The 14,554-nt window shown below is 47.2% G+C and overlaps 1 protein-coding gene across 6 annotated transcripts in view; it reads right to left on the bottom strand.

Moving 5' to 3' along the window:
* Positions 1 to 14,554, bottom strand: part of MYO16 (myosin XVI) — a 537,770-nt gene that overhangs the window by 45,749 nt on the left and 477,467 nt on the right. The gene's annotated exons all lie outside the window — the stretch shown is intronic.

Raw genomic sequence — 14,554 nt, 5'->3', positions numbered from 1 at the left:
TCTCTGGCTTCCGGATGGTGACTCGACACAAAAGGTGATCAACTCGAAGGTGATCGTCTCCAGGGCGCCTTCAGCAGCAGACCAGGAGCAGGAAGGAAAGCCGTGCAAATGCCCAGGGGTCCACAGGAGCGGCGGGGGCTTCAGTGGCCAGGGGAGCCCCGTGGGGCGGGCACGGGGAGAAAACACTGGACTTGCAAGCAGGGACAGAATGTGGCGAGGAGGAGGGAAAGGGAAGCCACCACGTAGCAGCGGAGTGAGCATTTGGTGGGCTCTGCCCCAGCTCTGCCCCGGGGTGTGGGAGGAGCCTGGACCTTCCGGGCCATCCCACGGGGAGTTCCAGCAAGTATCCGAGTGAGGCTGTGCCGGGAAGGAGGCTGTATCGGAACAGTGTTATTCATCCAGCAACAAACGTGTACAGCTGACCAGCGTCGAAGAGAGATTGCAAACGGAAAGGCAGTGAGAATTTAGACTCGGGCAGCTGCAGGAGTGCAGGTGGGGTTTCACCAAGTTACAGATCCCTGGGAGTAAGCCAGGGGCCAGCGAGGAGGACGCGGTTAGGGCTGCGAATGCGGACTCTGAAGCCACAGCCGCCTACCCGAGGGTTAACCCGAGTGGCGATGATTTGAACAAGAGCATATTTGTTGGGACTGAAAAGATCATGTCTAGGGGAGACTTGCAAATCTCTTCTCTCGGGAGGGAGGATCTCTTCCAGGAAAAGTGACGTTCCTACAAGTAAAGAGGCGGACGGCAGAGCACACGTGATGGTGGATGCGAACGGTCAGGTGTAAGCACGGAGGGTGGGAGGCTGGAAGACTGGAAAGGCTTCCTGGAGCAGGGGGAGGCTCCGGGTACCAAAAGCCACAGAAAGGTCAAGGAGAACGAGGAAGGACTGAGCCATGGAGTGTTTCTTTAGGAAGAATGCTTAAAAACATCACTCCTCTCTTGGTTACCTGGACTTGAGATCGCTTTAGGGTGTATTTTGGAAACGGATGAGATTAAGATCCAGGTTTCTGGAATGCAAGAGAAAAACACACTATAGCTGCTTGACTGCTTTCAGGTTGAGAGTGCGATGCAAGGCATCAAACGTGAACGTACGTTTTGAACTCATTACTCATGCTGGCTATCAGTCATTCTGCAACTCTATAGGAAAATTCCTCTTCAGAAAGGCTACTGCAGGGAGGAATGTGCTTGTTTTTTGCTATTTGGCATTAAGGAAAAGTACAAAGTCTGCGAGAGGAGCCTGGCAGGGTCCTGCTGCTTCTTAGCCTCTCGTTTCTAAAATTGAGAAGTCGCAGCTCGACTCTGCTGACAGACACACGTAGATGGTGTGTCACTACATGTGGGTAGGACCGCTCAGACCCGAAATCGGCATCCAGCTTGCGTTAAACCAAACCTACTTTGAGTTCCAAGGAACAGCGCCTTTTAAATCTCTTATTTCTCTGAAATCTTACATTATTGCACGTGAGGAAACACACACACACACACACACACACATAAGGATCTAGAGATCACTCCCCAGCCCCCCCCGCACTCTAACAGGCTTCCCGGACATGAGTGAGACTTTTTCCTTGTCCATGAGAGTCTCGCCCAGACGTTTGGCAGGTCGCCTCAGAGAAAGACAAATGTCAAGGGTAGGGATGCAGGTAGACACAGTGGCTGGTCCTAAACTCAAGCAGGAAGGGCGATTTCACGCGTGGCGTTGTGCAAGGAGATGGCAGATGTGTCAGCAGAGGGCACATTATCTAAGAGGTGTGGTCAGGAGGGCACACGGAAGAGGCGTGTGTTTTGAACAGCAGGAGTCTAACTGACCCCAAGCGACGTGAGCCAGGCTTCACCACCCCTTTGCTAATTGTCCCAGAAATGGATCAAGAGAGGGCTTGCGTGTCTACTGGTGTTGGGGACCACACGAGGTCCCCGTGCGATGACTCTTGTGGCAGCCGCGTTCCACAACATGGGCGTATGGCTGTAAGAACTGATTACTCAAGAAGCAGAGAAGTACAGCCCTGCGGCAACTGGCAAGGATGGGTGGGTTGAGAACACGTATTAGCAGCACTTGCTTCTTTTACCCTAAGAGGCTAGAGCCGGCCACCGGTGCTCCTTCCTACCTTTAAAACACCCCTTATGAATCCATCGTCCTTGACCTGATCACGATTGCTCTTGACCTTGTGTGTTGAGCAGTCTTCTGGGGCAGAAAGGGTCACCGAGACGCACACTTGGGGTTAAGCCGGGTGGGAGGAAAGGGCTCCCTTGCCTTAGCTCCTGCCACCCACTCCCCTGCCAAGTCTTAGGAGATGGTTTGTGCTAAAAACACCAACCGAGGCAGGAAATAGAGTGATATCTTCAACAACATATGTGCTGAGCAGGGCAAGAATGTACCCATAGTAAAGCTAAAAAATGACTGTCAGTATAAATAAGGTTTGCAGAACCCAAAAAGGCACAGAGAATTATGTTGTGTCAACTTTCTTTTCAGTTTGACGAGCTGTGGCTCCTTTTGGGCCCAAGTCGCCTGTCCCTGCCATCGCGGGAAGCAGCATGGCCACCCTTTTCTTTCCCTGGAGCTCGCCTCCCCTATAATGAGCTGAATATGCAACATCTAAACAACAAGCTGGCCTGGCCCGGAGACCCGCTCCTCGTGTCTAATCTCATGGGTCACGCGGGTATTTATATAGCTGGTGTTCTTACATTTCCTCAATGCCAGGTGGTCACAGAAATCCAGGAGGCCGGGAACGCCGCACCCGCACAGCCGCACTAGGTTGAGAGTGGGTGTCCTGGCTTAGGTGTGTGCGTCTCTCCAGAAAGCAGACGTGGAGAGGACGATATTCCTTTTCTTTCATTGGGAGCTTTCGGTAACTGTGGACACTTGCATGGTGTCACGTGGATGGGACAGATGGTAATACCTACCATCTGAAAAAAGCAAGGAGGGTACCCCCAAGCCACCTCCATCAGCTTCTACATCCTTTCTCAGGGGAACAACCGACACCCAGCAGCAGATCCCTTTAGAATAAGAACTGCTTATTTATTTATGTTTTCATTTCCATGAGAATTGTGTTGACTTTATTTTGTCTCTTGGTATTTAACCACCTTTACAGTTAGCTCGTCCTGGAGCCCTTCTTGGATTTTTAATGTTTAGCTAAACTGCTTAAGAACAACTACTTGGGTCCTTGAGAAAAATACATAATCTACATTTGCTCCGTTTCAAGGGACACCGGCTTGCGCTCCCGTCGCAACGTGCTGTCCTAGGGCCTTCTGTCCCTGCCCTACCTTCACCACGTGGACCTCAGAACAACCAGAGACGAGGCTGAATCACTTACACGTCACACGAGACAAACTCTCATTGTTGGCATCATTTCACTGACGTAGCTGCAGCCGGTCAGAGAGAACCAGTAAGATCAGCAAAAGTTAAAAGCCCAAACGCAGTGGCGTAGCCTGAGTCTTTGCAAAAATCCTTGTTCAGAACTAATTATAAACTTTATCCACCCCAGATATTTAAGAGCCCCAAGGTCACAAGCCAGGACCAATGAAGACAGCCAGGAGCCACAGACCGCAAGCCTCTGCCCGTGGGCACGTTTCTCGGGGAGGACACGGGGCAGGCCTGGGGCAAGACCCCCGGGGCTGGGGCTCGGGGACCCCGAGGGCTCAGGACGGCAGAGGTTTCCACTGGTGCGGAGACATGGCCACATTTTAACAGCCCGGCGGTGCCCTGCACGTCTGGGGACGAGCCTCACTGCCCACCCCGGGCGGCTGCCAGGCGGCAGCTCCGATGCCTTACGTAACAAATTAAAAATATCTCTACCGACTTACAGCCTTGTCAGGATTCTCCTCCAGCCACGTGGCCTGTTTCTTTGACGGCTCCCGTGACTGTGTCCTTCACCGAAGCAGACGGGTGGACACTGCTAATTCCTTGTGCCTCCAAACCCCATGTGCCTGTGACTGAATATGTCCCCGGAGCCGTCGCAGCGGCAGTGTCACATCACAGAGACGCCGGCCACTCGGGAAGGGTGGGACGCTGGGAGGGACGCCGAGGGAAGGGCTGAGCCGATCTCAGTGGCTTTCATCCCACTCGGAACTACAGGAAGAGATGCCCGCGGAGCCAGTCAGGAGGTGGCAGTCCCATCCTCACGTGCCCACAGCTAAGCACTTCTCACCCTTCATTTTTAAAGTACATATGCTCACAAGTACGTGAACGTATTAAAACCCTTTTCACACACCCTGGTGTAGTTCCTCTAAGACATCACTTGGTGATGCCATCACGTCCTTGCATAAACCCTCCTCTTACAGTGCAAGATGCACTGGTCTCAGCCTGTTTCTCTCAATGCGTTGGTTTCACCCTCCAGATAATTCCTACCTTCCAGATCAGTGTTTCAAAGGGCATGTTTATGGGTTGGAAAACCAATTTAGTGGGTCACGATCAGCATTTAAAAACGAAAGAGAGTAGAATGAATTGAATGACAATGCGGCATTTCACAAGCATTAAGGGTAAGCAGTTTGAGAAACTCAAACGGTATCTTCACGGACAACGTTTCTTGCTGCCTGGGTACCTCGGATTTCTCGTGTTTCCCTGCTGTGAGCTGCTTCTGAGCAGATCCCATATTTGACTATTAAAATCCACACAGTTTAGCACAACGCCCTGCACAAAACACACCCTCGATGCATACTTTGAATAAATGAATGAAGCCCGCCCTTCTCATTTAACGATTTTTCCAAACCTCTTTGAAAACTTGAGGCAAGTAGCAAACAGCAACACAACTATTGTTACTCACTGAATCATTTTGCCTGAAGTTAACCTCCGATTGTTTTAATCCTGAAAAGGACTTTGTGTCTTGGGGGCGATGTCATAGAATGATTTTATTGTCTGAAAAATGGAACCTTTTCCCTAAAATCATTACAGAGGGTTCCTTAAGATGGATTCGACCCCTGCAGCAACGGAAATGCTCTCTTATTAGCAGCTGGACCACATCGCTGGGTTTTCTAATGATCATCAGATTAAAAAGACGTTTTTCTAATCCCTCATCGCCACACGGAGGGCCGGTGCCTCTGCCCCAGGTCTCGCTGTCCCAGCCTCTGGAGACTAGACATGATGTCCAGCCTGGGTAAGTGAACTACATCAGTGAAATGAACGCCAGCCATTCGGGTTTTACTGTCTCGTTTGACACGTATGCGAGTCAACCAAAGCTCTGGTTGTGCTAAGTTTCACGTGGTGGGTAGGGGCTGGACAGAAGGTACTGGAAAGCATGTTACGACGGGGGCACAAGCTGCTGTCCCTGAAATGGAGCAAACGTAGATCACATATTTTTCTCAAGGACTGAAGCAGTTATTCTTTCTTTCAGTCTTTTTTTAAAAAAAATATTTTATATTGGAGTAGAGTTGATTTACAATGCTGTGTTAGTTTCAGGTGTACAGCAGAGTGATTCAGTTATATATGTATTTTTTCAGATTCTTTTCCCTTATAGGTTATTACAAGATACTGCGTAGAATTCCTGTGCTCTACAGTAGATCCTTGCTGGTTATCTATTTTATATATAGTGGTGTGTATCTGTTAATCCAAACCTCCTAATTTATCGCCCTCCCCCTTTCCCCTTTGGTAACCATGAGTTTGTTTTCTATGTCTGTGAGTCTGTTTCTGGTTTGTAAATAAGTTCATGTGTCATATTTTAGATTCCACGTATAAGCGATATCGCACGATATTTGTCTTTCTCTGTCTGACTTACTTCACCTCGTGCGATCATCTCTAGGTCCGTGAAGTAGTTATTCTTAACACAAGTCTCTATTAAAAATCCAGGAGGGGCTCCATTGCGAGCTATACAGAAAGGTGGTTAAATACCAAGAGACAAAATAAAGTCAATATAATTCTCATGAAAATTGAAAACAACTGTACTCTTCTGCTCTAGAGAATCTGCTGCTGGGCACTGGTTATTTACTTGAAAAAAGACATGTGAACTGGTGAGAGCACAGCGGGCGTTAGGCTACTTTAAATGGATGTAAATGGATGTCCTCCATCCTGCTTCCAAAGCCAGCCTGGCCCCGTCCGGCTGGTGAGCTCACCTGAGAGTTGGAACTAACTAAGCAAACGTAACTCCGACAAACAGATGTGACGTCAGGAAGTCATTTAAGGGCTGCAAGCTTTGGTTCCCTTTGCAGTAACGTGGAAATGCCTGAAGAGGGGTAGTTTTCACCCACTGCTTTGCTCGAGCCTTCTGTCTCTTACTTACTCCTTCCTGGATCTTTCCAAAGCAAAGGAGAATAATAAAACTAAGATCGAAAACATGCCTATTTGCTTGGGAATTACCCATGTTGTACCACACGCCGTTTATTCCATTCTTAAAAATGGACATTTTGGCCAGGAGAGGTGGGGGAAGCGTATGTTTGACGGCGAGGCAGAGTTTTGGGTGTGAAGAAGCTCTTCTGTAGGTTTGGCAGGGCTTTGGTAACACACAAATTCTCAGGGACGCTACCGTGCGTGCTCCATTGTAAATGTGTGTCAGCTCGGCCCCAGTTCATGTCTCTGCCGTGCTTTGGTCCCTGCATGTTTTAGGACCAAGTCACCTGTGTGGGGAGGAAAGCGAACTAGATTGTCGTTGATTGGCTTATTACAACGAACATGTATTACTGAATGTAAAATTGCAATTGCCCAGTATATCGTCAGTGTACAATGTCTAAGTATGAACATTTCCGGTTTCAAGGAGAAATCAGAAAACGAAAGAAGTGAAAACCAGCACAGAAAAAGGTCTGAGAAGCTTCCCACACAGCGGGTGTGAGGTGCTGGCTGCTGACTCATGGGATAGGGCAGTGGGTAAAATGACCTTGAATATAGCTGGCTCTCAGGTGGTGAGGAATTTTCTAGGCTAATCTGAGAATTAAACATAAAAATGATTCAAGTCAGCCTAAAGAAGCTAAACACTCTTAGGTAATTAAGAAACAGCTTTTTCTCTTCCAATCCTCTTAAGGAGAGAGAGAGAACATGGCAGCGGTCCAGCTCATCTTTAGGAAAACTTTCCATGTACCCTGTGACTTCTAAGAGTTTCTTCACAAAAGGAAGAAAACCCCGGGATATTGTATTCTGTGGCAATAATGAGATGGAGACAGCCAGCAAGGGCTTTATTAACTTGCTTTGGGAGAGTTGCTGAGTGGCTTAGAGGATAAAGCACTGGGTCTCTCTTTGGAGCCCCCAGTGGGCATTTAATTCAAACTCTAGTCTAGAGACCCCCAACACACAATGGCTGCTTGCTTTAACGAGTTGATGGTATGAAAAATATTTACTGGTTAGGAAAGATAATCCACTTCTGAAAAGACTGCCCTTTTTCCCAGAATTCCAGGTACAAAAGAGTCCCCTCCCACTGACTGTGCATTAGAGAACAGCTGAGCTGGGGTGGCTTCTCTGCCTCTCCCGGCTCATCTCAAACATGATGAACGATTTGTGCAAGATACCTATCTCTGGTCTGAAGGCATGCTGGCAGCTCTAGACTCACAGCCAAGACGTTAAGCTAATTTCCCAGGATAATTCACACTATTCAAAGGGTAACTTTTTTTTTTTTTTTTTTTTTTTGTGGTACGCGGGCCTCTCACCGCTGCGGCCTCTCCCGTTGCGGAGCACAGGCTCCGGACGCGCAGGCGCAGCGGCCACGGCTCACGGGCCCAGCCGCTCCGCGGCACGTGGGATCCTCCCAGACCGGGGCACGAACCCGCGTCCCCTGCATCGGCCGGCGGACCCCCAACCACTGCGCCACCAGGGAAGCCCAAAGGGTAACTTTTTGATCAGGTTGCTCTAAATATTTAATTGTCACAACTCTCTGGTCGGTTCGGCTCCTGGGTTTCAAGGAAGAACGAAGCAGCTGTGCCTAGTGGAAGTAGCAAGCTCAGGAGACCTCTGAGTTTTTCTCCCAACAAACATTTATTGAGGGGCTCTGAGTACGGGCCTGACACTATTTATTTTTTTCAGCCATGTTTCTCATTTTGCCATTATCTATATTTCTGTCCCTATAGCCACGTAACTTAGGAAATAAAAAGTTGCCATAGAGACACAGAGGAGGAGGGCTTTTTGGGGTGTGCCTTTCTCCCGCCCCAGTCTTGCTGGCTGTTGAGAACCACTTCTGAGCATCTGTGCAGCCCTTAGCGTGGCCCGGGGACACGGCCTTTTGGCTGGTCCTGAGCGGGCCTCTGAGACGCCCCACTCCCAGGACAGACATGCACATCCCGCAGAGTCAAACACCTCCTTAAGGAAAGATGCTGGCTGAGCGCTTTGCAAGTGAATACGGCTGCTGTGCGCGATTGCTCACCTGTAATTAGGAACTGTTCCCAAGCAAAACCTCACAGAGGCCGAGTCAAAGGGAGACAGAAAGCAAGAAAGCAATGCTTCTGAATGTGAGGAATTATTCTGGCCCAACCTGTGTGCTGCGGGTCCCTGACACCAGGGGGGACAGTTTGTGGGACCAGAGAGCAGAAAGGGTTTTATCAAGAAGGTGAGGACAAGGCAAAGGGCACTCAGGGAACGCGCCCTCAGCTCAAAACCGACACTTCCGTGTCCCTTAGGAACATTTACAGCAGTTTTATGTGGCCTTTTGCTTTTTTGTTTTTACGAAAAGAAAAGTTTTATGCGTCCTCCTCCCGTATCTTTTCCTGGTAAGGAGTTTATCTTTAACTTCAGAAAGGAATTACTTTCTGAGACAGGGACTGGGTATCATTTTTACACTTTGATTGTTTTTTGGAGACTAAGAATGCCACAGTAGAAAGGACCCAGGGTCTAGGAGAGCAGAGACGTGTTTGGTTCCTGACTCTGGGGCTGGTCAGTTTCTGCGATTATGGGAAAATCACTTCACCCCTCAAAGCCTACGGCTGCTCATTGGAGGATGGAGAGGCTGACACCTGCTCCTCTGGCTTCACAGACAGGACCCGGGGGGGAGAAGAGCGACGGCTGCATGCTTGGCCCACAGGAAAGGGCCACTTACAAACATTAGCTATTAACACTGTTAACAGAACACCATGGCCAATGTTCCAGAGCGTTTCTCGGTAGTTCCCATTCTCTGCGGTCACATGCACATACCCAGAATTGCTACTATCGGTTTGGTTCTCTTTCTTCCTTTGGCCCTTACTTTGTAGGGGAGATCCTAAGGGTTAATGCTGAATTCTCGCGGGACAGAAGAGGAACGCTGGAGATGCTTCCAGGCCTTGCCATGGAGCTTCCAGGTCGGAAGCTCCTCCTGCCCTGCTTCCACGCGCCCTGTTTTTTCTCTCTCTCTCCTTCAAGGCTCATGGCCAGATGCTAAAAGGACCAGGTACCGTGAACTCACATTCAGAGGCGGGGCTCACCACACGTGGGCTCCCCTGGCTGCCACACCGGCTCCCCTCTGCACCTGGGAAACCAACCCCCCGCCCCATCACTGTCACCATCACCCTTCCTGCCCACGTGCCAGCCCTGGCGTGAGGCTCTCCTCGACTGCAGCCGTCACGCACTTCCCCTCTGGGCTGCCAGGCACACCAGCTGTGCACGTCTGCTGCAGCGGCCCCGCACCGTGCCCTGCTCCCCGACACTTTGTGATGAAGTCTGTGCGGCCTCTCCCCCCCAAAAAAGGTACAAGCAAACCCCTGGGGTTCACGGGCCACTTGGGGTTCAGTTACGGACCCACTCGTGGTTTGTAGCCTCCACGTAAAGCCTCTCATTGAAACGGCGTGGACCCACCTGCCACCTGCAGTGTCTGGACAGGGCAGGGCGCACTGATCTCTTTCTCTCAACTTTGGATTCCCTGTGGCAAGCCCCGTGCTCACGTTAGGCGAATGCTTTTTGGATGACTACAAGGGAATTAGCTCTGCAAGTTAATGCAAGTCCTGTTAATAGGTCCCCGGTTGCACAATTTCCCTGTGTGAATTCTTGGGCATTTAGAGAGAGAAGGTGCCGTAAACTGGGAGAAAAATGCCACCACGTTCACAACAAATATTAGGCATTTTTTTCAACTGTCCAATTTAACATAGAAGACAAAGAGCTTTGTGCTCTTAAACAGAGGTAGGTTTGGCTCCAGATCAATTTACTCCGCTTGAAAGCTCATTTCCCAGCGGAGGGAGACAAAGTATGATTTCTATTGGCATCTGGGGAATTAGAAACACTGCAATGTCCGGTTGCCATTCCCAAACACAGATACTCTCCTTTACTGCAGCAGGGCCAGGAACCGGCTGAGAACGTCCTCTTCCCACAGAGAGATCTACCCTCCTTCTGTGAAGGCTCAGGTTCACTGATACAGTAGAGGGAGCCATTTCCATAGCTCCTCGTCTCCTGATAGCCTCCTAGTGATAAACGGGCAGCTTGCTTCTCTGGGGATGTGAAGCTCGTCTTCCCGGAGGACTTACTCATCTGGAAAATGAGGGAAACTTAGGGTCGATTTAAAATGGTGCCAGAAGGCAGCGGAATTCCTTCCTTTCACGGGAGGGAGACCTTTATGAGAGGCAGGAGTGCAGTCAACTACACATCAGTAAACTATGTGCTTCCTCTCCACGCCCTTTATAATCTTCATGAAGCCTCAGGCCACCACCCCTCACAAATAAGTCACCATGGAGAGAAAGCAAAGCGGCCGGGGAGTGAGAAAGATGAACAGCTTGGCACGGATAAACTGCTAGTAGAGCCCGCATGGAGGCAAGAAGCCCCCGGGATGTCAAGCCCCGTAGCCCATGATGGGATGTGCACATCCGCACGAGGAGGACCGATTCTGTATATGCCGCCATTTCATTAGAATGCACCACAGGTTAAACGAAGATGGTGTCGAAACTTCTGTCTCAAGCACCAGGAGCAGAGAATGGCAATTCACCAGCACTGTCGTTGAGCAGGTCAGAGGTTTCTGCCTGTAATTCTGTGATAGTTCACTGATTTTAAAGCATCTTCTTGTTGCTGAAGAACACATAAGTGATTGTACTTAATTTGGCAGTGAGGCATCAAAACCTCACACAATGTTGATTTAAGATGCAACCGTACGTCTTCTGGGACCTTGATCTTTCATACTTAGCTCTGTTCGGATGTGATATTTAGAAATCCACACTTGTTGTTGTAGTAGAAAAGTTGTCTGCACAGCTGCCCACGTCTGGAGCTGCGCTCCAAGGACCTGTGGAAGATCTCGCAGGCCGGTGTTGTTTTGGTGGAAAGCTCACTCCTGAGAATTATTTTGGTCATATCATGAAAAGCGAGTCTCCAGCATCCAGCGGTGGCTTCTGTCCTGAGCAACAATCTCGCACTCATGAGGCTCAAAAGGACTGACTGGTCTGTACTAATTAAAGTGACTTAAGAATAAACCTTTCATTTTTTCTAAAGGACTTTTCTAATAAAAGATTTATACATATTTATTAGTAAATTGATTTGACATTGGGACATACTTCCAAATAATCCATTGATGGTGGAGAAAACTGGAGATGAGCTAAGACTGGCCACGGAGAGAGTTCGTTAATCTATTCTCTACTTTTGTATGTTTGAAATTTTCCATAAAGCCGACTTTAAAAATAATTCTTTTGAAAATAAATGGCCCTATGGAATCAAGTCTCATGCTGTAAAAAATTCATTTAAATAATACTTTGATTTAAAAACTCAAAATATTCTTCCTTGGAGTGTTTATGCAATGAAATTAAATATCTGAAATTAAGACTAATTGCCATTTGGCTTCAGTGGTTCTTATGTGTAAAAATGCCACAAGGGCCAGATTTACCAAATATATGTAAAACTGCTTTTTCTTTTTTTAGGTAGATTTTCATCAAATGTATTTATTTAATAAACACCTATTATGTGCGAAGAAATATTGTCTCTCTCTATTTTTTGTTGTCAATATAATTTTTCACTACCTTTTTCAACGGGTACAGAATAACATGCTCATTTGACTTCATGTTCTAGATAAACAACCAGCTGCCATGGAGCCATCTGGAACAATGGTGCACCCTCGTGGCCCCAAGGAGCCAGTGACTCTCCCCCTGCATCTGAATTAGGTCTCATCATTTTTGAATCTAAGTAACTATAAATAATTAGCATAATAATATTAATCATATTATGGCATCAGATGAAAAACACCTTGTGAATGAATAGGATAACCAGAAAGTCACAGACAATTCAACATTTAGTCATTCTTCACTCTAAGGGCCAGTGGGTATTCCACAACTGTTTACATCCATGATCTGTAAAGTACATGTTTGGAATTTTTGACTTTATGAAACAGTTTTCTCCGTCCAAACTGTAGGACTCTTACTTGTTGCACCTCAGGTGAGCAAATATGAATTTTTAAAGACTTTCCTCTGTTTTTTTTTTTTTTTTTTCCCTGCAGTCCTGGGCAGGTAGCCAAGACAAATGCCCCTGGAGCCAGAATCACTGCATTCAAGTCAGGCTGTGTCTCTCAAAGGAGGGAGACTCTGAGCAAGTTTAATCTCTATGCCTTAGTTTTCCCATCTGTAGACTGGGCATGGTAACAGCAGATACACTTTAGCCTTGTGAGAACGAAACAGGTTATTAAAATAATGCCTGGAGCATAGTAAGCACGGCAGCTACTTGCTGCTGATACTACCCCTCCCAGGCTGCAGTCAGGTCTGTCACCTGCACAATCACATTTTGTCTATACCTGCATCTCGGACTCTTAGAATTTCTGTGACCTGTGTTCCTCAAATTGAATATCCAAGAGTCTATAGAAAATGAACTGTTTTGAGGGACATGATATTTATGAAATCCCACATGGATATTAAGTCTACGGAGTAGTGACATCGTAGCATAAAACACCAAAGGACCTCATTTTCTATACGCAACTCACCATCCTTTATACTTTAACTGGAAATACCTTTAGCAGGGTAACAAGGCGCAGTTTAATCTCTTCAAGGTCACTTTCTAAAGAAGCGAGGGGAATATTGTGAACCCTTCTGCAAATCTGCAGCGCAGTTTCCCCATATCGCAACGGTCCAAGAAATGAGCTGTAATTAATTCAGGTGCATTGAGGCGGAATTGGCCACCCACTGGATTATTTGGTAAGAAAGCTATTTCAGGTGAAGAGAAGAATATCTTGAAATATAAAAAGGGTAAAGAAGAAGGTTTAAAATCTTAAAGGGGAGAAGTCCCAGGACTCCAGTAAATCACGAATACCAGCCATGCGATTCATTCAGAAGAAAATGGATTACTGGCTTCAGGATCACATTGTGTAAACCCTAATAATCATATAAGCAGCTCCAGTGATTAGCTCCAGCATCAAGACTATTTTTTCTTCCAAGTCTTCTCTTTAAGCCCCTTTGACGTTCTAAAAGAATAGCCTGTACGATCCCAGGAGGACACGTCCTGCACGCTGGTCAACGTGTTTCCTACATCATGGGCCATCGGGAATCACACCGGTCTCAGCTGCACAGCTGGACCCCTGTCATCTGGTGCGAGGGGGCGAGCCACCTCCTACTGCAATTTCCTGTTATTACAGCCACTGTGCTGGGGCAGAAGCTGCCAATTCATATATTTATGAGAAAGTCATAAGTGGCTCAAGACGATCTTTTCAAAATAAGGAGTGTTTTGTAAAAGCCCACAGTAGAAAAATGGATATTTTATAATTTTAGAGTGGCACTAACAGTGTTGTACTTGAGGTTTTGAAACATGTTCCCAAACACGGGTTAATGTTACCAAGTGTCAATATTAGCACGTTCACGCGCCCTGCCTGGAGGCCTCACTGGAATCCTCCCCTCAAGTCCTAGGCTCGGGGATTTCCAAACGATGACGCCTGTCTACAAATTCATTAATTTCACTTTCTTGAACACAGCCGAGAAGAATTCATCCAATTCCCATCTATAGTAAAATTCGGTTTTAATAAACTTTTAGTTCCGAAAGCATATAGTAATTCGTTCATTTAAGGCTTTTCTCTTGGAGTCCATTTTGTTCCTTGGAAAGAAACATATGACTTGTGAAATTCAAGCCATCTCCTACTTAACAAGGACAATTTCATTTATTAATGGCCTGTAATTAAGAAGAAATTGTTAGCTAATTGTTTTTTTATCTGACTGAAGAATAAATGGGGGGTAGCTTATTCACTCATTTGCTACGTGTTCTTAGTCTTGACCTGCCTTTCACTTATTGAGAACGTTTTCTAGATTTTCTAGAGTTTTTGGACCTAATCAAATGATGAAAGCCAATATATTTATGTATTTTCTTTAGGAGAAAGAGCAGGTGAACGCATACGTAAAACGTCACATGGGAAGTTTTTATTTCCAGTCCTACCACCTGACCTTAAGGGAGGTGTTTAACCTCCTGACCTTGAAGTTCCCCGTCTCTGTAAAGTGAGGATGCTAGTAGCTGCCATCTCCATTCGGGTGAATGGCATCATATGGTCGAGGAACCTGCTACAATTTCCTTAAAGAGAAGATGCTTTGTACTAACGTAATTCCCCTCCCAAATACAGAACACTGGAAAGTATTTGGGTTCTGTTCATGAAAGCCTTAAGATGGTTTTTGGAAGATGACTACATTCTCTGTGATTATTAAGAGAATCTGTGCCCAAATGGCACGTCTGACTCAAAGGCAACCCCGTCTGAATGAATTAGCACATGGTGAGCTACTTACAAGAGATTAGCAACAAATT

The sequence above is a fragment of the Kogia breviceps genome, chromosome 16 (genome assembly GCF_026419965.1).
Source record: "Kogia breviceps isolate mKogBre1 chromosome 16, mKogBre1 haplotype 1, whole genome shotgun sequence".
Classification (NCBI taxonomy): domain Eukaryota; kingdom Metazoa; phylum Chordata; class Mammalia; order Artiodactyla; family Physeteridae; genus Kogia; species Kogia breviceps.
Note: the sequence above shows the minus strand (reverse complement) of the source record. Positions and strands in the feature narration are given on the sequence as shown.